At 37.1% G+C, this 22,500-nt stretch overlaps 1 protein-coding gene across 1 annotated transcript in view; it reads right to left on the bottom strand.

Moving 5' to 3' along the window:
- The window catches only part of Fs (Follistatin), a 451,667-nt gene that overhangs the window by 417,774 nt on the left and 11,393 nt on the right, over positions 1 to 22,500 (bottom strand).

Genomic DNA, 22,500 nt, shown 5'->3' with positions numbered 1-22,500 from the left:
TTAATGAAAAACTAATGCAAATATAATGATAATAAAAACAATAATAGTTCATATTTGTTTCTAAATTAGCAAAAAAATACCAAACAAAACAAATATAAAAATTAGGACCTAATGATATAGGCAAAACATGTCAATTACCAGATACAGGTTTAAAGTTTTAGGGTTTAAAGGTCACTCATGAATGATAGAGGCAAGAGAAAGGTCAATGTCCCAGAGACTGACCATATCAAGCTAGGACCAGGGAGAACCAGATAATAGCTATTGACGACTCATCTGGTATTCCAATATGCTCCCCGAAGCCCCTTTCCGTAGCTCACAAGGATGGCAAGGTTACAGAAAATACCATATAGAGTTTGATCGGATCTCGAACTCCCGTGTAGCAGATTGCTAGGCAGGGAAGTTTCCAATAAGTTACCACAGAAACAGTTTTTGTAGTAACTAAGCAATTTTTCATAAAGCATAAGGGAGTGGCTGCAGAGAAAAGACAAAATGGTCACCGACACTTTCATACTCCAACTGCAGAATCAGGGATGAACATTTGATTATAAAACTTCCCCGTTAGCTGCTTGATTCACCTACACACTTCATCACCGGTGCATCGTTGACCCCAGTCTATCCAGTCCTAGCCCCCAACCTATCTTCTTCCATTCTTTCCACAGCATCAAACCACCTAAAATAAATTCACGAACACTGCAGCATTCATATCTTATAATCAGTGCAAGGCTTGCACTGCCATGATTTTACTGCCCTGCCTCTCCAATACTCTTCAAAACCCTAGTCTATCGTCCTAGCCACCAACCTATCCATTTCCATTCTTTCCACAGGATCAAACCACAACGAAAAAAGTACAATCAACCCCTTGACCAACACTGATTGTGTTCAATATACGATTTATATAATAGTTATACCTTTAAGTTGTAGGTCGACACTGAAATTAAATATTTTATTGCACAGTATACATTACTACACAACGAAAAAAGTACAATCAACCCCTTGACCAACACTGATTGTGTTCAATATACGATTTATATAATAGTTATACCTTTAAGTTGTAGGTCGACACTGAAATTAAATATTTTATTGCACAGTATACATTACTAACAGTTTATAGTCACGGCACCCTAGAGAATATATCTAAAGCATTCAAGAAGTATTACGAAGTACATATTAACTACCTGGCATTTTGAATAATGCAAGTTTCATAAAGATATAATTAAATATATGTAAAAAATAATATAACAGTACGATCTCATTTGATTTAAGTGAGAGGCAGTTCATGAAACACTTCGATAATAAGATTCACACCTGTCACTAATTATTACTTGGGAGGGGGCGGGAGCTGTTTAGATGAAGTGGCCTTAAAACCACCTGGACTCTCATTCCATGGGTCGAGTCAGCATATCACTGGCAAGTTACTCTATATGATGTGTGTGTATATATAAAGAAATCTGTAGACATCTAAATACAGGATGTCCATAACGTCTCTTTTAAGTAAAATATACTGCAAATGCCACTGAAGAGATATCTTGATCAGATATGTCCTATATAATTACACTGTATTTGTGTATTTCAGGTTTCCTGTTGATGAAAGAAGTATTGTTAAGTGAACCCCTAGACATTTCTATTTCTCAAAAAAAAAGTAACTGAGCCTCATGGTTTGCTGACTCGGCAAAACTACAGAGTTGGGTATTGAAGAGATCCATCGTCAAACATGTATGGTACGAGAAATTCATGGAGATGGGGACAACGCTGGAAAAAGGGAGGAGTGGGTGACTAAGAACATCTTGGAAAATAACAATAGTGTAAGACAATCCTTTGATCTTCTCCTACAGTTCTGTTGTCAGACACATCAGAGCCGTTCTACAGTGCATAAAGTCTTACAAAAAACTTGAGATTGTAAGGTTACTAAGTGCAATTTCTACAGACATTATAGCCTAAAAGACTGCAGCGAACATTCTAGAACGAATTTCTAAGGATGAAACGTTCCTCGGAAGAGTTTGTTTTAGTAATGAGGCAACCTTTCATGTTTCAGGAAAACTTCAACACACATTATGGGAGAACCTGGGGATCAGAACATCCCATGTGATAAGAGAACTTCACCGAGATAGTCCAAGGGTATATGTGTAATGTGGTATGTGCTAACCATATCATTGGTCCAGTTGTCTTCAAAGAGATATCAATTACTGGAAATGTTTAGGTTGACCTATTATAACTGAATATGTGGCACCACTACTAGATGACCTTCAACCCTAAATCATTTACCAGCAATATGGTGTAACCCCACATTGGGGGCTGCATGTTCATGTGGTGCATCCCCACATTAGGGACTGCATGTTCATGTGGTGCACCCTCACACTGCGGACTATATGTTCATGTGGTGTGCTCCTACATTGGGGGCTGCATGTTCATGTGGTACACCCCCACATTGGGGACTGCATGTTCGTGTGGACAATGTGATACACCCCCAAACTGGAGACTGGATGTTCGTGTGGTGCATCCCCACATTAGGGACTGTATGTTCATGTGGTGCACCCCTATATTGGAGACTGCATGTTCATGTGGTGAAAACCCCATTGGGGACTGCATGTTCATGTGGTGCACCCCCGCATTGGAGACTGTATGTTCATGTGGTGCATCCCTACACTGGAGACTGCATGTTCATGTGGTGAAAACCCCATTGGGGACTGCATGTTCATGTGGTGCACCCCCACATTGGAGACTGTATGTTCATATGGTGCACCCCCACATTGGAGACTGTATGTTCATATGGTGCACCCCCCCCCCCATTGGAGACTGTATGTTCATATGGTGCACCCCCACATTGGAGACTATGTTTATGTGGTGAAAACCCCATTGGGGACTGCATGTTCAGGTGGTGCACCCCCACATTGGAGACTGTATATTCATGTGGTGAAAACCCCATTGGGGACTGCATGTTCATGTGGTGCACCCCCACATTGGAGATTGTATGTTCATGTGGTGCACCCCCACATTGGAGACTGTATGTTCATATGGTGCACCCCCACATTGGAGACTGTATGTTCATATGGTGCACCCCCACATTGGAGACTGTATGTTCATGTGGTGCACCCCCACATTGGAGACTGTATGTTCATGTGGTGAAAACCCCATTGGGGACTGCATGTTCATGTGGTGCACCCCCACTTTGGAGACTGTATGTTCATGTGGTGCACCCCCACATTGGAGACTGTATGTTCATATGGTGCACCCCCCCCCATTGGAGACTGTATGTTCATATAGTGCACCCCCACATTGGAGACTGTATGTTCATGTGGTGCACCCCCACATTGGAGACTGTATGTTCATATAGTGCACCCCCACATTGGAGACTGTATGTTCATGTGGTGCACCCCCACATTGGAGACTGTATGTTCATATGGTGCACCCCCACATTGGAGACTGTATGTTCATGTGGTGCATCCCCACATTGGAGACTGTATGTTCATATGGTGCACCCCCACATTGGAGACTGTATGTTCATGTGGTGCACCCCCACATTGGAGACTGTATGTTCATATGGTGCACCCCCACATTGGAGACTGTATGTTCATGTGGTGAAAACCCAATTGGGGACTGCATGGTCATGTGGTGCATCCCCACATTAGGGACTGCATGTTCATGTGGTGTACCCTCACACTGCGGACTACATGATCATGTGGTACACCCCCACATTGGAGACTGTATGTTCATGGGGTGTACCCCCAATTGCGGACTATATGTTCATGTGGTGCACCCCTACATTGGGGAATGTAAGTTCATGTGGTGCTTTCCCACAATGGGGACTGCAACTTGTGGATTCATAAATCAAGCAGTTCCCTACCCAAAGACTGGAAGGTATGCCCCAGTTACCCTGCCCACTTCGTTCACCAGATATCACTTCCCTGGACTTCTTTCAGTGGGGTTATGTTAAAGATATAGTGTATGGAAGTAAGATACTGGACATCATTTACCTCAATGGAAGGACTTAGAGTAACGACTTGATGTGCTTTGCGCAACTAATGGAACACAAACTGTGTATTAAATGTGGAAAAAAATCCATTTCTACTACTCATTTCGTAAAAATTTCAAAATTTGTTTGTTCATTTACAAAATTTTTGTTAAATATTTTTGGAATATCCAAGCAATTTTGCATGTTAAATTTTTCTCCACAATAGTCCAGATGATTTACGCGATAAGTGATTCGAAAGACGTGCGAACACAAAATCAATAGAGAAACGTAAATGCAGATCTCCTATTATCCTGACGACTATCTGCAGATCTGTTTTTCCGGACAAATGCTGTCTTCGCTTTATGGACGTTACTAAGATATATATATATAAATATATATATACATATATATATATATATAAACTTATATAACTGTTATATATAAGCATATATATATATTTATTTTATATATATATATATATATATATATATATATATATATACATATATATATATATATATATATATATATATATATATATATATATATATATATATATATATAGAGGCAGCATGAGGAAGGGCAGTGAATGGTGGAATGAAGGAGTGAAGGTAAAAGTGGAAGAGAAAAAGAGGGCTTTTGAAGAATGGCTGCTGAGTAATAGTAAAGAGAAGTATGAAAAATATAGAGAAAAATGTGGAAGTAAAGCGCAAGGTACGCGAGGCAAAGAGGGCAGCTGACCTAAGGTGGGGTCAGGGACTGGGTCAGTTATATGAAGAGAATAAGAAGAAGTTTGGAGAGAAGTGAAGAGAGTAAGGAAGGCTGGCGCAAGAATTGAAGAGACAGTGAAAGATGGAAATGGAAGGTTGTTAAAAGGAGAGGAGGCAAGGAAAAGGTGGGCGGAATATTTTGAAAGTTTGTTGAGGATAATAGGGAGGCAGATATAATTGCTGTTCCACGTGTTGAGGTGCCAGTGATGGGAGATGAGAATGAGAGAGATTACAATAGAGGAAGTGAGGAGAGCACTAGATGAAACGAGAGTAGGAAAACCATCTGGTATGGATGGTGTGAAAGCTGAGATGTTGAAGGAAGGGGGTGTGACTGTACTTGAATGGTTGGTGGGATTGTTTAATATGTGTTTTGTGTTGTCAATGGTACCAGTAGACTGGGTTTGTGCATGTATTGTACCACTATATAAGGGTAAGGGAGATGTGCATGAGTGTTGTAATTCAAGAGGTATTAGTTTGTTGAGTGTAGTTGGAAAAGTGTATGGTAGAGTAATGATTAATAGGATTAAGGATAAAACAGAGAATGCAATCTTAGAAGTACAGGGTGGTTTTAAAAGAGGTAGGGGTTGTATGAATCAGATTTTTACAGTTAGGCAGATATGCGAGAAATATTTAGCAAAAGGTAAGGAGGTGTATGTTGCGTTTATGGATCTGGAGAAAGCGTATGATAGAGTTGATTGGGAAGCAATGTGGAATGTGATGAGGTTATATGGAGTTGGTGGAAGGTTGTTGCAAGCAGTGAAAAGTTTCTACAAAGGTAGTAAAGCATGTGTTAGAATAGGAAATGAAGTGAGCAATTGGTTTCCGGTGAGAGTGGGGCTGAGACAGGGATGTGTGATGTCGCCGTGGTTGTTTAACTTGTATGTTGATGGAGTGGTGAGAGAGGTGAGTGCTTGGACGAGGATTAAAACTGGTAGGCAAGAATGATCATGAATGGGAGGTAAATGAGTTGTTGTTTGCGGATGGTACTGTACTGGTAGCAGACACAGAAGAGAAGCTTGACCGACTAGTGACAGAATTTGGAAGGGTGTGTGAGAGAAGGAAGTTGAGAATTAATGTGGGTAAGAGTAAGGTTATGAGATGTACGAGAAGGGAAGGTGGTGCAAGGTTGAATGTCATGTTGAATGGAGAGTTACTTGAGGAGGTGGATCAGTTTAAGTACTTGGGGTCTGTTGTTGCAGAAAATGGTGGAGTGGAAGCAGATGTACGTCAGAGAGTGAATGAAGGTTGCAAAGTGTTGGGGGCAGTTAAGGGAGTAGTAAAAAATAGAGGGTTGGGCATGAATGTAAAGAGAGTTCTATAAGAGAAAGTGATTGTACCAACTGTGATGTATGGATCGGAGTTGTGGGGAATGAAAGTGATGGAGAGACAGAAATTGAATGTGTTTGAGATGAAGTGTCTAAGGAGTATGGCTGGTGTATATCGAGTAGATAGGGTTAGGAACGAAGTGGTGAGGGTGAGAACGGGTGTAAGAAATGAGTTAGCGGCTAGAGTGGATATGAATGTGTTGAGGTGGTTTGGCCATGTTGTGAGAATGGAAAATGGCTGTCTGCTAAAGAAGGTGATGAATGCAAGAGTTGATGGGAGAAGTACAAGAGGAAGGCCAAGGTTTGGGTGGATGGATGGTGTGAAGAAAGCTCTGGGTGATAGGAGGATAGATGTGAGAGAGGCAAGAGAGCGTGCTAGAAATAGGAATGAATGGCGAGCGATTGTGACGCAGTTCCGGTAGGCCCTGCTGCTTCCTCCGGTGCCTTAGATGACCGCGGAGGTAGCAGCAGTAGGGGATTCAGCATTATGAAGCTTCATCTGTGGTGGATAATGTGGGAGGTTGGGCTGTGGCACCCTAGCAGTACCAGCTGAACTCAGCTGAGTCCCTTGCTAGGCTGGAGGAACGTAGAGAGTAGAGGTCCCCTTTTTGTTTTGTTTCATTGTTGATGTCGGCTACCCCCCAAAATTGGGGGAAGTGCCTTTGGTATATGTATGTGTGTATATACATATATATATATATATATATATATATATATATATATATATATATATATATATATGTATATATATATTGTACTTATATAATTATATATATAAATATATATATATATATATATATATATATATATATATATATATATCACATATAATTAGATTGATAGATATATAGATGGATAAATATATAAAGACATATATGTATATTGTACAAAGAAAATATATAATCATTATATATACATATATATATATATATATATATATATATATATATATATATATATATATATATATATATAATATGTATGTGTGTGTATATACATAAGTGTATATATAAACCTATGTATATAAAGTTTACTGAAATATCAACATGATAAACAGGCTAACTTAAACCCCGCCAAAAACAGAAAAAAATACAAAGACAGAAAATACAACCCCTTTTGAACTTTTGAAAAGAAAATTTTGAAATCTCTCTGTTGAGGAAATAAAAGTCCCTCTTCCCCTCACCATCCACTATCATCACAACTATCCATCACCATCATCTTCCTCCTCATTCGACAACATTCACCGAGCAAAAATAATTCCCTTCGCATATCTCACTGGTAGAAAATTACAAATCTTCCCCGTGATTTATCTGTTATTAACGTGAATACTAACCCGAGAGCAGGTCCTGGGATGATTGTAGGATGAGAGGGGGGAGGGGGGGAGGGGGAGGGGGGGGGAGAAGGGGTTGTAGGAGGCTGATCATAATCCATATGGGCAACAAGAAAGAATAAATTTGCATAATTTCATCCTTGGCTGACGATCGCCTACACAGATGGGGGTGGTGGCAGTCGAGGTAGAAAAGAAGTCTACGGTCATTGGCCTCCTAAGGTCACGGCGACCCCACCTCCTGTGCAGATAGGGTTCTCGTATTAGTTCGTTCGTTCGTACGTGTTCGGCTTCTCGTCGTTGCTAGTGCTAAAAAAACCAAGCGCGCATGCGCGCACACCCACGCAGATGTACACTCTCAGGCTTGCTCGGATACATTGCAAGTTCGTCAGCTTTGCTTAAAGTCCTAATTCGCCATAAATATAGGATTCTGCTTTTCAAACTAGGGTTGTAGGTTAGCTAGTAATAATTATAATACTAAATTTTCTCATCAAAACAAGAGAGAGATCATACATTGATGTATTTGAATGTATATTCATACACATCTATACATTTAAACACACGTAATAATAATAATAATAATAATAATAATAATAATAATAATAATAATAATAATAATAATAATAAATTACTGTCAACAAGAGGAAACTGCTCTCACAGTGTTCCGATAAAGTTAATACAGTATGTAAATCAAGTTGACCACCAGTAAGATCTCGTATTCATTTCGAAATTGCATTCCCCAAAAGACGATTGAAGTATCTTGCCCAAATCGCAAAAGAAATCAGACCAATGATTTAAGATATTCTTCTCGTAAAGATTTTTCCAAACTAAAATTATGCTTGAGGACATGATCAATGTATGGTACCAGTCTTGTTGTGATGAGAAAAAGTATTATTATTATTATTATTATTATTATTATTATTATTATTATTATTATTATTATTGTTGTTGTTGTTGTTGTTGTTATTACTTGCTAAGCTACAACCCTAGTTGGAAAATCAAGATGCTATAAGCCAAAGGTCTGCAATTGGGAAAATAGCCTAGTGAGGAAACGAAATAAGGAAATAAAGTACAAGTGAAGTTTAAGAACAATAATAACATTTAATAACAAATATGAATTATATATCTAATATAATCAATGGAATTAAGATGACAGTCTTCTGTTATTCTTTTCAAGACTATGGACGCCACCCACGCTATCATTATTATTATTGTTGTTACTTAAGCTACAACCCTAGTTGGAAAAGCAAGATGCTATAAGCCAAAGGTCCCCACAGGAAAAATAGCCTAGGGAGGAAAGGAAACAAGGAAAAATAAAATATTTTAAGAACGGTAACATTTAAATAAATATTTCCTATTTAAACTAATTCATAAAAACTTTAACAAAGAAAGAGGAAATAGTATGAATAGTGTGCCCGAGTGTACCCTCAAGCAAGAGAACTTCAACCCAAAACAGTGGAAGACCATGGTACAGCGGTTATGGCACTACCTCAAGACTATAGAACAATGGTTTGATTTTGGAGTGTCCTCCTAGAAGAGCTGCTTAGCTGGTTACCTATCCTGGCAACATATAGGAACCTAAACTCCCCAAATGAGGCAACAGCACAGTCAACCTTTTCAAATACAAGATTTCCTTCTGAACAGTATGAAAGTTCACTGCAGGCATAGCATAGTTTCGGAGTAAGAGTCACAGAGAGAGAGAGAGAGAGAGAGAGAGAGAGAGAGAGAGAGAGAGAGAGAGAGAGAGAGAGAGAGATAAAGGTGGGGTGGTGTAGGAGTGCCTCAGATGGTCGGGGCAGGAACTAGGGCCCGGGTATGTGAATGACCGGACAGCCTTGCCAAGTCGTGGAGGTCGGCGAGTTCGGGGTATCATGGCCACACCCAGAAAGTAAACACCTAAAAACATTTTGTCTGCTTTTATTCCTATTCTTTCCTTTCCCCTCCAGTGACGAATCTGACTCTCATCTTTAAATTATTACTTCTACGTTCAGGAAAAAAATGGTAAAGAAGGAGATGACCAAACCAATAAAAAGGAGACAGAAGCAGAAAAAAATGAGACACACAACCAGAGAATAAGTGGGAATGTGTTTCCACTTGACCGCTCAACCCAGGCCAACATCAATAAGGTATTGAGAGTTCCCTGACCTAACCTTCGGCAACGACTGCAGCAGCAACAGCAGCAGCAGCATCCAAGCACCATCTCCCTTCGGGTAGGAGGTGAAGGTCAATGACCTGAAACAGCCAGTTCATCGGGGGTAGAACGCAATCGATCCCAGGGTAGAAGAGTTTCATTAACGGAGACTAATGGGGTGGTCTGCATGGAATGAGAATGATAAATCTCTCTCTCTCTCTCTCTCTCTCTCTCTCTCTCTCTCTCTCTCTCTCTCTCTCTCTCTCTCTCTGTTCATTAGCATTCCGGGCTGTTTGATTTAAGACGATAACTGTATGTGTGTACGTGTCTGAATGAGAGATTCCAAAAAGAATAACTTTTGACAAAATAATTTACCTTATAATCAGATAACCGTAGTTGGAAAAGCAGGTTGCTATAAGCCCAGGGGGTCTAACCGGGAAAATAGCTCAGTGAGGAAAGAAAACGAAGAAAAATCAAGTGTTTTAAGAAGAGCAACAGCATTAAAATAAATATCTCCTATATAAACTATAAAAACTTTAACAAAAACAAGACGAAGAGAATTAGATAGAATTGTCTGCCCGAGTGCACCCTCAAGCAAGAGAACTCTAGTTAGGCTAGTTACAACCCAAAGAGCTATGAAAAGAATAATGATGGGAATAACACTAAGAGGCAGAAAAAGAACAATATGGATACGAGAACAAACTAAAGTAAAAGATATTCTAACCACAGTTAAGAAAAAGAAATGGCCATCGGTAGGACATACAATAAGAATGACATAATAAATGGACATTAAGAATAACAGAATGGGGTCCCTACAGACTGTAAAAGAAGCAGGGGAAGGAAGAGAAGAAGAAGGATTGGCAGACGCAAGGGACAATGAAATTGTCCTATCAAGCAGGTCAATGCCCTAGACACTGACCATATTACATATGATCAGCGCTCAAGCCCTCTCCCCACCCAAACTATGACTAAGGAGGGCCAGGCAATGGTTGCAAATGACTCAGCAGAGACCTAAAGGTACCCCAAACCCCCATCCTTAGCTCACAAAGACTGTGCGGTTGCAGCGACTAGAGGAACTAACGAGTTTGAGCGGGACTCTAACCCCAATCTGGCGATCACCAGGCATGAACGCTACTACCACGCCACCACAACAAACTAAAAGATAATTGCAGAGAAAGACTATAAACACACAAGGGTGGAAAGACATATCTGAGGCCTTTGTTCTGCAGTGGACTAGTGGTGAGATATATATATATATATATATATATATATATATATATATATATATATATATATATATGTATATATATATATATATATATATATATATATATATATATATATATATATATATATAATATATATACATATATATATACATATATATATATATATATATATAAATATATAAATATCTATATATATTTATATATATATATATATTTATATATATATATATATATATATATATATATATATATATATATATATATTCATATATATATATATATATATTCATGTATATATATAAATATATACATATATATATATATATATATATATATATATATATATTTATATTATATATATATATATTTATATTATATATATATATATATTTATATTATATATATATTTATATTATATATATACATATATATTTATATTATATATATTTATATATACACATATATATATATATATATATATATATATATATATATATATATATATATATATATATATTATATATATATATATATATATATATATATATATATATATATATATATATATATTTAAATATCAACACAATATCGTGCTCAAATAGAAATAAATTTCTACCGCATACTTGGGATCGAACCCTAGCTTCTTCTATTGAAAGGCCAGGTCGCTTCCAACCTGGTGAGGAAAGGAAAGAAGGTAAAATAAAATATTTTAAGAACAGTAACAACATTAAACTAAATATTTCCTATATAAACAATAAAAAACTTTAACAAAAGAGGAAGAGAAATAAGTAAGAATAGTGTACCCTCCTCATGCAAGAGAATTCTAACCCAAGACAGTGGAAGGCCATGATACAGAGGCTAAGGCACTACCAAAGACTAGAGAACAATGGTTTGATTTTGGAGAGACCTTCTCCTAGAAAAGCTGCTTACCATAGCTAAAGTCTCTTCTACCCTTACCAAGAGGAAAGTAGCTACTGAACAATTACAGTGCAGTAGTTAACTCCTTGCGTGAAGAAGAATCGTTTGGTAATCTCAGTGTTGTCAGGTGTATGAGGACAGGAGATTATGTAAAGAATAGACCAGACTATTCGGTGTATGTGTAGGCAAAGGGAAAGTGAACCGTATCCAGAAAGAGGGATCCAATGTAGTATTGTCTGGCCAGTCAAAGGACCATATAACTCTCTGGCGGTAGTATCTCAACGGGTGGCTGATGCCCTGGCCAACCTACAACCATTCCCCTCTCAGCAGACCAGTGCGTCCTGGGCTTTCCTTGCCCCTGCCATCTTTTCTCGCAGGATTCCAATCGATTCTTATTAACAGGACTGCACAACTTGTTCCTTATGCATTCCTGAATATGCAGAGATGCTTTCACGTCAATGGACTGCCTTTGGAAGGCTAACGGAGTGTGTGCGTGCGTGCGTGTGTTGCAGGTGCCTTCATATAACGAACATACAAAATTCCCCAAACTCCCCCCCCCCCCCCCCCCCTGTTGGTCTCTAACCTCTCCCAGAGTAGTTTTATGAGTGGTACCGAATGTAGTATTCTCGGTGGTTAGTTGGGTACATTTTTTTACTTTTTATCTGAATAGTTTCCTTTTCAGATATTTAGCTTTCCTACTAAAGGGTTGCTTTTCATGGTTCACTTTATCTGTTTCTACCACTATATATATATATATATATATATATATATATATATATATATATATATATATATATGTATATATATATATATATATATATATATATATATATATACATAAATGTACATATACAGTATATATATATATATATATATATATATACATATATATATATATATATATATATATATATATATGTATATATATATATATATATATATATATATATATATATATATATAATATATATATATATATATATATAAAATATATATATATCCTATATACAATATATATATATATATATATCTTATTTACAAGATATATATATATATACCTTATATACAATATATATATATATATATGATAAATTTTGCACATTTAAACGTATTTTTCATATTTCAAATAAGCCATATATATTAATACATTAAAGTCTGGATTTTCTTAACGATCTCGGGATCAGAGCCCCAGGAGAAATCACTCAAAGACTATAGTATCTGACCAGCCGGGTTTCGAACCCTGGCCCAGGATACTTGTATGACATTGATCATACCACTCAGCCACGAAGAAAAAGTCAATGACAATTCTTTCGAACATACATCTTTCCCCGATCGTTGCTACTATAAGATTTTATCTTGTAATTATCAAAATAGTTAACCAAAGTTTCAACTGGGCTCCTCAGGCACTAGAAGAGTTGGAAGACCCAGGCCTATATGGCTGAAGACTACAAAACGTGACGTGGGAGATGATGAATGTAGGGGGTTAGAGGTTTAACGGCCGCTTATGAATGGCAGAGGCAAGTGACAGTGACATTGCCCTATCAAGGAGGATAATGCCCAAGAGTGACCATATTACATATGATCACCGCCCAAGCCCCCTAACCACCAAAACTAGGACAAAGGAGGGCTAGGTAATGGCTGCTGATTACTCAGTAGATAGACCTACAGGTTCCCCCAAACCTCCCATCCTTAGCTCACAAGGATGGTAAGGTTGCAGCGATCAAAGGAGCTAACGAGTTTGTGTGGGACTCGAACCCCAGTCTGGCAATCTCCAGGCATGGACGCTACAACCAGGCCACCACAAGTTAGAGACGACTGGCGAAATCTAACTGAGGCCCTTTGCGTCAATAGGCGTAGGAGGTGATGATGAATTTCTCAAAATATACGAATGTCTTCTTCCTTCCTTTCCTCAATGTCTGGCAAGCACTTATCCGAAGAAGCTGTATGGTGCCGCTCGGGTTGAAGAGCCCTCTCTTCAAAACTCGCCTCTGGCTGCCAATGGTATTTAGACCGTCTGTACGTCTTCATTAAATCCCATGTTAATGACCAGGTCCATACCTTTAATGCACCCCGTCGAGCATGAATGCTTTTCCTTCCTCCTCGAGTTCAAAGAGGTTTCCCTTAAAAGTTCCATTACCAGAGAAGTTGATTTTTATTTCTTTCATCCATCGTTGTGCTTTTCTTCCGTGTGCTCATCTCACTCCCTAGTATGTCAAGACTCGATCCTTAGCATAGTGGATACTTCTAAGCATTCTCCTTCGAATCCTATGTGCCTCTCTTGAACTGGACATAGGAATAAGTACCAAGTAATTAGCAGACTAATAATTTGCAGACAGGGTGCAAAAGAGGCTGAGGCGTGCCATTTCACTCAAATATAATGTAAACGCACTAATTTATAAATAAATACATAAACAAATATATATATACATACGTATATATATATATATATATATATATATATATATATATATATATATATATATATGTATATATATATATATATATATATATATATATATATATATATATATATATATATATATATATATATATATATATATGTATGTATATATATATATACACACACACAGTAACATACTCTAACCCAAGGTGGAGGGGCATCTAGTAAGTAGCTGTGGACCCCTTGAAAAAGGAAGTATCCCATAAATCGAGAAAGGAGACTCTGTGGCCTGATTGGTAGCGTCTCTACCTGGTGTTTGCCAGACGGGAGTTCGAGTGCCATTAGTGTCTGCAACCTTACCATCCTTGTGAGCTAATGTTGGGGGTTTGGGGGAGCCTATAGGTCTATCAGCTGAGTCATCAGCAACCACTGCCTGGCCCTCCCTGGTCCTAGCTTGGGTGGAGAGGAGGCTTGGGCAATGATCATATAAAGCCAGTACCTAGGGCATTGTCCTGCTTTAAACCTTTAAACTAACGTCAATCATTCTTGCATCCCTGTTAGATACAACGAAATCAAAAAGTAGCATTCTCGCCACTTAGTACAATGGGTTAATTCATCACACGGCAGAATGCTTTGAGACATATGGTGATAACCTATTGGTAACGTCCCTACCTGGCTTTGTACTGGACTGGGGTTCGAGCCCCGCTCAAGCTAGTGCCTAGTATTGTCTGCAACCTTATCATCCTTGTTAACTAAAGGCGAGGGATTTGGACCTCCCTGGTCCTATCTTGGGTGGTGAAGGGGACTTGGGCGCTGATCATATGTAGATATGGTTCAGTCTCTAAGGTATTGTCACTGTCCCTTGCCTCTGCCATTCATGAGTGACTTTAAACCTCTTAAGTGAGCATGGTTGTCATTCATAAATGAAAGACAATTTCAAAGCATGTGAAGAAGGAAAAATAGGACAAAACATTCCAGCGAGATAATTCCCTTTCTGATATATGCGATATTTTGCATCCAATTTCAAAATCAGTGCCATTGTTCTTTAGTCTTGGGTAGTGCCATAGCCTCTGTACCATGGTCTTCCACTGTCTTGGGCTAGAGTTCTCTTTCTTGAGGGTACACTCGGGGTCACTAGTCTATCCATTTCCTTATTTCCTTTCCTCACTGGGCTATTTTAACTGTTGGAGACATTGAGCTTATAGAAACCTGCTTTTCCAGCTAGGGTTTAATAATAATAATAATAATAATAATCGTTTAGTGTTCACTAATTTGTTTTGGCTTGTAGAAGGATTTCAAACCTCTATAGCTTTTAATAATTTGCCAGATGGGATTTCTGGCCACCCCAACTCTTCCCCATTGCAGGCTATGTCCCAGTCAGCACAGAAGAAAATCCCAGTAATATTTGGCTACTGGGGTAAATACAAATATCAAGGCCACGCCTGACCACAATGGCTTTAAAAAAAAAAAAAAAAAAAAAAAAAAAAAAAAAAATATTCTACACATGCCGGTAAATTGTGTATTGACAACTCAAAATTTACTATGGACAACCTGGACATTTTGGAGGAATCCTGATGGAAATAAGACAGTATATCAATTACCTGGCAGGATTTCAGAGAGGTACTTCAAATGTACATATTAAAAAAGTGGATCCTGAGTTAAATATAAAGTTATGCTAGAGACGAAATACGCATTAAGATAAACAAATCTGTTATTTTAAGGCCGTCATAACCTTTTTCATTCGTAGCAGCTCTTTGAACACTTAAAAATTTGCCGTAAAAAAACTGTAAAAATCCAGGAATAAATGTTGTCAGGCTTTAACCGTGTTAAAAACGATATTGACGTAAAGGAATGATATGGTTACCAACCCGTCAAAGATAATAACAGAGTATGGTAAAATTAACGGTTGCCTGTATTTTACTGAAATGCAGTTGAGAATGTATATTTTTTACGGGAGACTTTCCGATTAAAATTGCGGTTTTTTTTTTTTTTTTTTCAACTGCAGTTCTTTGGAACTATTATCCAAAAAGATAAATTGTCATAATCACACATACATATGTAGGTTCTGCATCTGTCAAGAGCATACAAAACTAATCTATATTAATATATATTAACTTATGTATTAGAAAATTGGAGCCTTACTAAAGCCTGGGAACATAGAAACTACAGTACTTACAACTCAAAGAGCTATGGATGGTTTAAAGGTTTAAAGGTCGCTCATGAATGGCAGAGGTAAGGGACAGTGACATAGCCCTAGCAATCGGGACAATGCCCTAGACACTGACCATATGTTATATGATCCACGCCCAAGCCTCCTCTCCACCAAGCTAGGATCAGGGAGGGCCAGGCAGTGGCTGCTGATGACTTGGCACACAGACCTATAAGCTCCCATAACACCCCAGCCTTAGCTCACAAGGATGGTAAGGTTGCAGACATTAATGGCACTAACGAGTCTGAGCAGGATTCGAACCCCCGAGAGAAAACTAAAGCAGACGATATTCTAACAACACATAAGTAAAAGACATAAGAAGATAGACAATAGATGGACATTAAGAATAACATAATGGGTCCCTAGGTATTGAAAGAGAATCAGGGAAAGGAAGAGAAGACGATGGAATGACGCGCTAAGAAAGTGTGCGGGTGTGGACTGGCACAGAAAGACCATAAACAGATGCAAGTGGAAGGACATGTCTGTGGCCTTTGTTCTGCAATGGCCCAGTAACGGCTGATGATGACGATTATATGTATGTATGTATGTATATAATATGTATATGTATATGTATGTATATATATATATTAATATATATATATAAATATATAAAATATATATATATATATATATAAATATATAAAATATATATATATATATATATATATATATATATATATACATAAGTATTTATATATATATATATATATATATATATATATATATATATATATATATATATATATTAACATTCTCTCTCTCTCTCTCTCTCCTCTCTCTCTCTCTCTCTCTCTCTCTCTCTCTCTCTCTCTCTCTCTCTCTTCACAGCTAGGCCTTGACGTTACCCCTTGCCTTTAAATTGCTTCATATTATACATCTATCTATGCATAATACTCTTTTTCTTATGTATCATATTAGTAGTCTCATCTCATTTTTTCCTAATAATACTTCTTTTTTTCTTCCAGTTCTAAATGTTATACCTAAATATTCTCACCATTCCATTCAACTCAATTTTTCTCTTTTTTCCTCCCTTCTCTGTTTAACCTCTATCTCCAATTCTCATTCCACTTTGGTCCGTAATTTTACTCTACCCTGACTCATCCTTTTTTCATCTTCCCTTTTTCTATTGTCCTTATTTTTCCTTTATTTCACCCTCTTCCAGTGCATGCTGATATCCACCCATTCTGCTTCCTTCTTTACGACCCCTTTCTAAGACCTTTCTGCAATCTGTTGGGTATATGAACCTTTTCATCAATGAGCGCTAGAGTTAGTAGAGGGTATTCATCAACAAGCATTACGTAACCTCCCTCCCACATCCCTTCCCCTAGATTAAATATCCCCCTGTCGAACTTGCCTATAAAAGAGGACTCCGACTCCTCAAGGTTCGTACCCCGGACATCCACATATGTACGCACGCACGTACATAAACACGCTCCCATTAATGAACAGGTCATTCATCTAACCTCAACCTCCCCCTTCTCTCCATTCTCCCCCCCTCTAGGTAGTAGTAGTAGTAGTAGTAATAGTAGTAGTAGTAGTAGTAGTGCCCTTTCTTCAAAGATTCCTTCTCTATCCCCTAACCTCATTCTCCTCCTATTACTTCAGAACAATTGTCTTATGATGCAAGAAAACTACGTCTTAAATAAATGAGATATGACTAAGGCTTTGGACCCGCCCGCACTCATCTCTCCAAATCCTTCGACGCAAAATACGCGGTTTACGCATTGCGTCGTTGTGGTCCGATTCAACGAAACATTTGCTAAAAGTTAGATGGCCATCATTAGAGATCTAATATTTATTTATCTTTATTTTCTCTTGCAATTGCAATATCAATTAGAAGGAAAAGATGAATTAGAGACAATGCTTTTAATAAACCGCAAGTTGGAGTGACTTGTGATCGCCAGACTGGGGTTCGAGTCCCGCTCAAACTCGATGGCTTCTTTGGTAACTGCACCCTCACCATCATTGTTAGCTAAGGATGGGGGAGCCTATATGTCTATCTGTTGAGTCATTGGCAGCCATTGCCTGGCCCTCCTTGGTATTAGATTGGATGGAGAGGGGGGGGCTTGGGTGTTGATCATGTTTATATATGGCCAGTCTCTAGGTAATCGTCCTGCTAGCTAGGGCAATGCTATAAGCCCAGGGGCTCCAACAGGGAAAATAGCCCAGTGGGGAAAGGAAACAAGGAAAATTAAATTATAAAGAAAAGTAACATTAAAATAAATATCTCCTTTATAAACTATAACCACTTTAACAAAATAAGAGGAAGAAAAATAAGATAGAATAGTGTGCCCGAGTGTACCCTCAAGCAAGAGAACTCTAAACCAAGGCAGTGGAAGACCATGGTACAGAGGCTATGGCACTACCGAAGACTAGAGAACAATGGTTTGATTTTGGAGTGTCCTTCTCGTAGAAGAGCTGCTTACCATTAATACTGCGTTTTAATGAATGTCAAAGAAAAACATGAATGTAAAACAAAGTAAATATTGTGCCTACGAAGGATAACAAAGGGGGGAAATCCCTTATCAAATAAAAAAAAAAAGGTGGAGTCATGTAAGAAAAAAATCAAACAACCAAAATCTATTGCACTAAAGTCCAATAATAAAAAAAAATACATTGATGTTATGAAACCACCAAAATCTATTTTAAAGAGGGAATATATTCTATTGCTACTTAGTGAATGTCAAAAGAAAATATGAATGTAATACCAAAATAAATATTGTGCCTACGGATCACACACACACACACACACACACACACACACACACACAAAAGCCACCACCAAAGTCACGTAACATAAAAAGTGAGAAATACATCAATGTATTAAACAACCGAAATCTATTTGAAGGGGGGAATATTTTTCTATTGAATTTTTGTAAATGTCAAAAAAAAATTACTAAAATTCACGTAAGAATAAAAATCCGAGATACATCAATGTTATAAAACAACCGAAATCTATTTTGAAAGAAATATATATATATATATATATATATATATATATATATATATATATATATATATATATATACACATATATATATATATATATATATAATATATATATATATATATATATATATATATATATATATATATATATATATATATATATATATATATATATTCTGATAACTAATAGGTTGCCTCCATAATTCAAACTGTAACAATGAATTGAAACATAGTAATCTCTTATTAAATAGAAGTAAAAAAGAAAATTACTAAAGTCACGTAAGAAAAATTTCAGAAATACATTAATGTTATGAGTCTTTTTATAGTTTATATATGACATGTCTGTTTTTAACGTTGTTAATAGTTTATATAGGACATATCTGTTTTGACATTCTTACTGTTTTAGAATGATTTATTGTTAATTCATTCTCATCATTTATTTATTTCCTTATTTCCTTTCTTCACTGGGCTATTTTTCCCTGTTGGAGCCCTTGTGCTTATAGCATCTTGCTTTTTCCAACTACGGTTGTAGCTTGGCTAATAATAATACTACTACTACTACTACTACTAATAATAATAATAATAATAATAATAATAATATTAAACCAAAATCTATTTTGAAAGAGGGGCAATTTATTCTCATCATTTATTTATTTCCTTATTTCCTTTCCTCACTGGGCTATTTTACCCTGTTGGAGCCCTTGTGCTTATAGCATCTTGCTCTTCCAACTACGGTTGTAGCTTGGCTAATAATAATATAATAATAATAATAATAATAATAATAATAATAATAATAATAATAATAATATCATTAAACAACCAAAATCTATTTTGAAAGAGGGGCAATTTTCTTTTAGAAAAAGATAAAATCTCATAAGTAATAAAGGAACATTTACAAAATAAGAATACCTGGTTGGTAAATGAAGGTGAAAAAACATACAGAAACAATACAGGGTTTCTGTAATCGAAGGATATACCAATACAATGATAATTATGAAATTGGCACCCTGTAGTTTACAGCAACAAAAAAGCAGGAATGAAATGAACCAAAATGACTGGAAAGAATGCAATAAAAATAAAGATTATTATTATTATTATTATTATTATTATTATTATTATTATTATTATTATTATTATTATTATTATTATTATTATTATTATTATTATCATCATCATTACTATTACTTTCATTACATAGAAAACTAGAGGGGCACTCAATAGAATGCAGACATCCGCCAGGGCAGCTTATTTCTCGATATTTTGCTCGACCTTGACCTTGACATACACTAATTGGCGTGGATTTTCATACACTCAAATATGAAATAAGTTTGAAGTCTCTGTGACAACGGTGTCTAAACTTGTGCATGTTTACGTGAATTGGACATTTTGCTTGACTGTGACCTTGACCTCTGACCCTAACCTTAACATATATCAACTGGCATGGATTTTCACACGCAGAAAATATGAACCAAGTTTGAAATCTGTGACAACGATGTCCAAAACTTATGGCTGATTACGTGAATTGGACATTTTGCTTAACCGTGACCTTGACCTTTGACCTTGGCATGTATTAATTGGCGTGGATTTTCATATATTCAAATATGAACCAAGTTTGAAGTCTCTGTGACAACGGTGTCCAAACTTATGGCGGATTACGTGAATTGGACATTTTGCTTCACCGTGACCTTGACCTTTGACCTTGACATGTATTAATTGGCGTGGATTTTCATATACTCAAATATGAACCAAGTTTGAAGTCTCTGTGACAACAGTGTCCCAAACTTATGGCTGATTACGTGAATTGGACATTTTGCTTAACCGTGACCTTGACCTTTGACCTTGACATGTATTAATTGGCGGTGGATTTTCATATACTCAAATATGAACCAAGTTTGAAGTCTCTGTGACAACAGTGCCCAAACTTATGGCTGATTACGTGAATTGGACATTTTGCTTAACCGTGACCTTGACCTTTGACCTTGACATGTATTAATTGGCGTGGATTTTCATATACTCAAATATGAACCAAGTTTGAAGTCTCTGTGACAACAGTGTCCAAACTTATGGCGGATTACGTGAATTGGACATTTTGCTTCACCGTGACCTTGACCTTTGACCTTGACATGTATTAATTGGCGTGGATTTTCATATACTCAAATATGAACCAAGTTTGACGTCTCTGTGACAACAGTGTCCAAACTTATGGCGGATTACGTGAATTGGACATTTTGCTTCACCGTGACCTTGACCTTTGACATTAAACCTTCCAAAATTCAATACTTTCCAGCTTTTTACATAACAGTTAATCCCTGCAAGTTTCATTACTCTACGATTAGAATTGTAACCAGGAAGCTATTCACAAAAAAAAAAAAAAAAAAAAAAAAGAACACAAACAAGGGGTAAAACATAACCTGCTTACCAGCTAAAGTGTTCATAGCACACAAAATAGCAAAGAACGAAGGGAAGAACAAGTAACAAAAAAGGAATACAAGAATAAGGAATTCAAAAGATACAAAACCAAAGAACGGAATGCAAGGCATGTTACGAAATACTACGCTTGGAGAAAACATCAAGTGCGTGATTTGCAACCCCAGTTGATTGCAAGCTATAAAACTTTTTTTCTTCTTCTTGTGTTTGTAAACTCAATAATTCTTTCCAAGGTGTTATGAAACAAGTTATATGCTACAGTAAGGAGCAAATTCAAACAGAGAGAGAGAGAGAGAGAGAGAGAGAGAAGAGAGAGAGAGAGAGAGAGAGAGAGAGGAGAGAGAGAGAGAGAGAGAGCACTAAAAACGGGTCAAATACTACGGTAAAGAGCAAAGTTTAAGCACACTTACATACACACTGTACATACAGAGAGAGAGAGAGAGAGAGAGAGAGAGGAGAGGGAGAGAGAGAGAGGAGAGAGGAGAGAATTGAAACAGGTCAAATACTATAATAATGAGTAAATTCAAAGAATAGAAAGAGAGGAGAGAGAGAGGAGGAGAGAGAGAGAGAGAGAGAGAGAGAGAGAAGAGAGAGAGAGAGAGAGAGAGAGGAGAGAGAGAGAGAGAATTAAAACGGGTCAAATACTATAATAATGAGTAAATTCAAACATACAGAGAGAGAGAGAGAGAGAGAGAGAGAGAGAGAGAGAGGAGAGAGAGAGAGAGAGAGAGGAGAGAGGAGAGAGAGAGAATTGAAACGGGGGCAATTACTACAATAAGGAGCAGATTCAAACATACATACATACAGAGAGAGAGAGAGAGAGAGAGAGAGAGAGAGAGAGAGAGAGAGAGAGAGAGAGAGAATT

This window comes from Palaemon carinicauda, chromosome 11 (genome assembly GCF_036898095.1).
Source record: "Palaemon carinicauda isolate YSFRI2023 chromosome 11, ASM3689809v2, whole genome shotgun sequence".
Taxonomy (NCBI): Eukaryota; Metazoa; Arthropoda; class Malacostraca; order Decapoda; family Palaemonidae; genus Palaemon; species Palaemon carinicauda.
The sequence above is the reverse complement of the archived record's forward strand: the minus strand, read 5'-3'. Positions and strand labels throughout refer to the sequence as shown.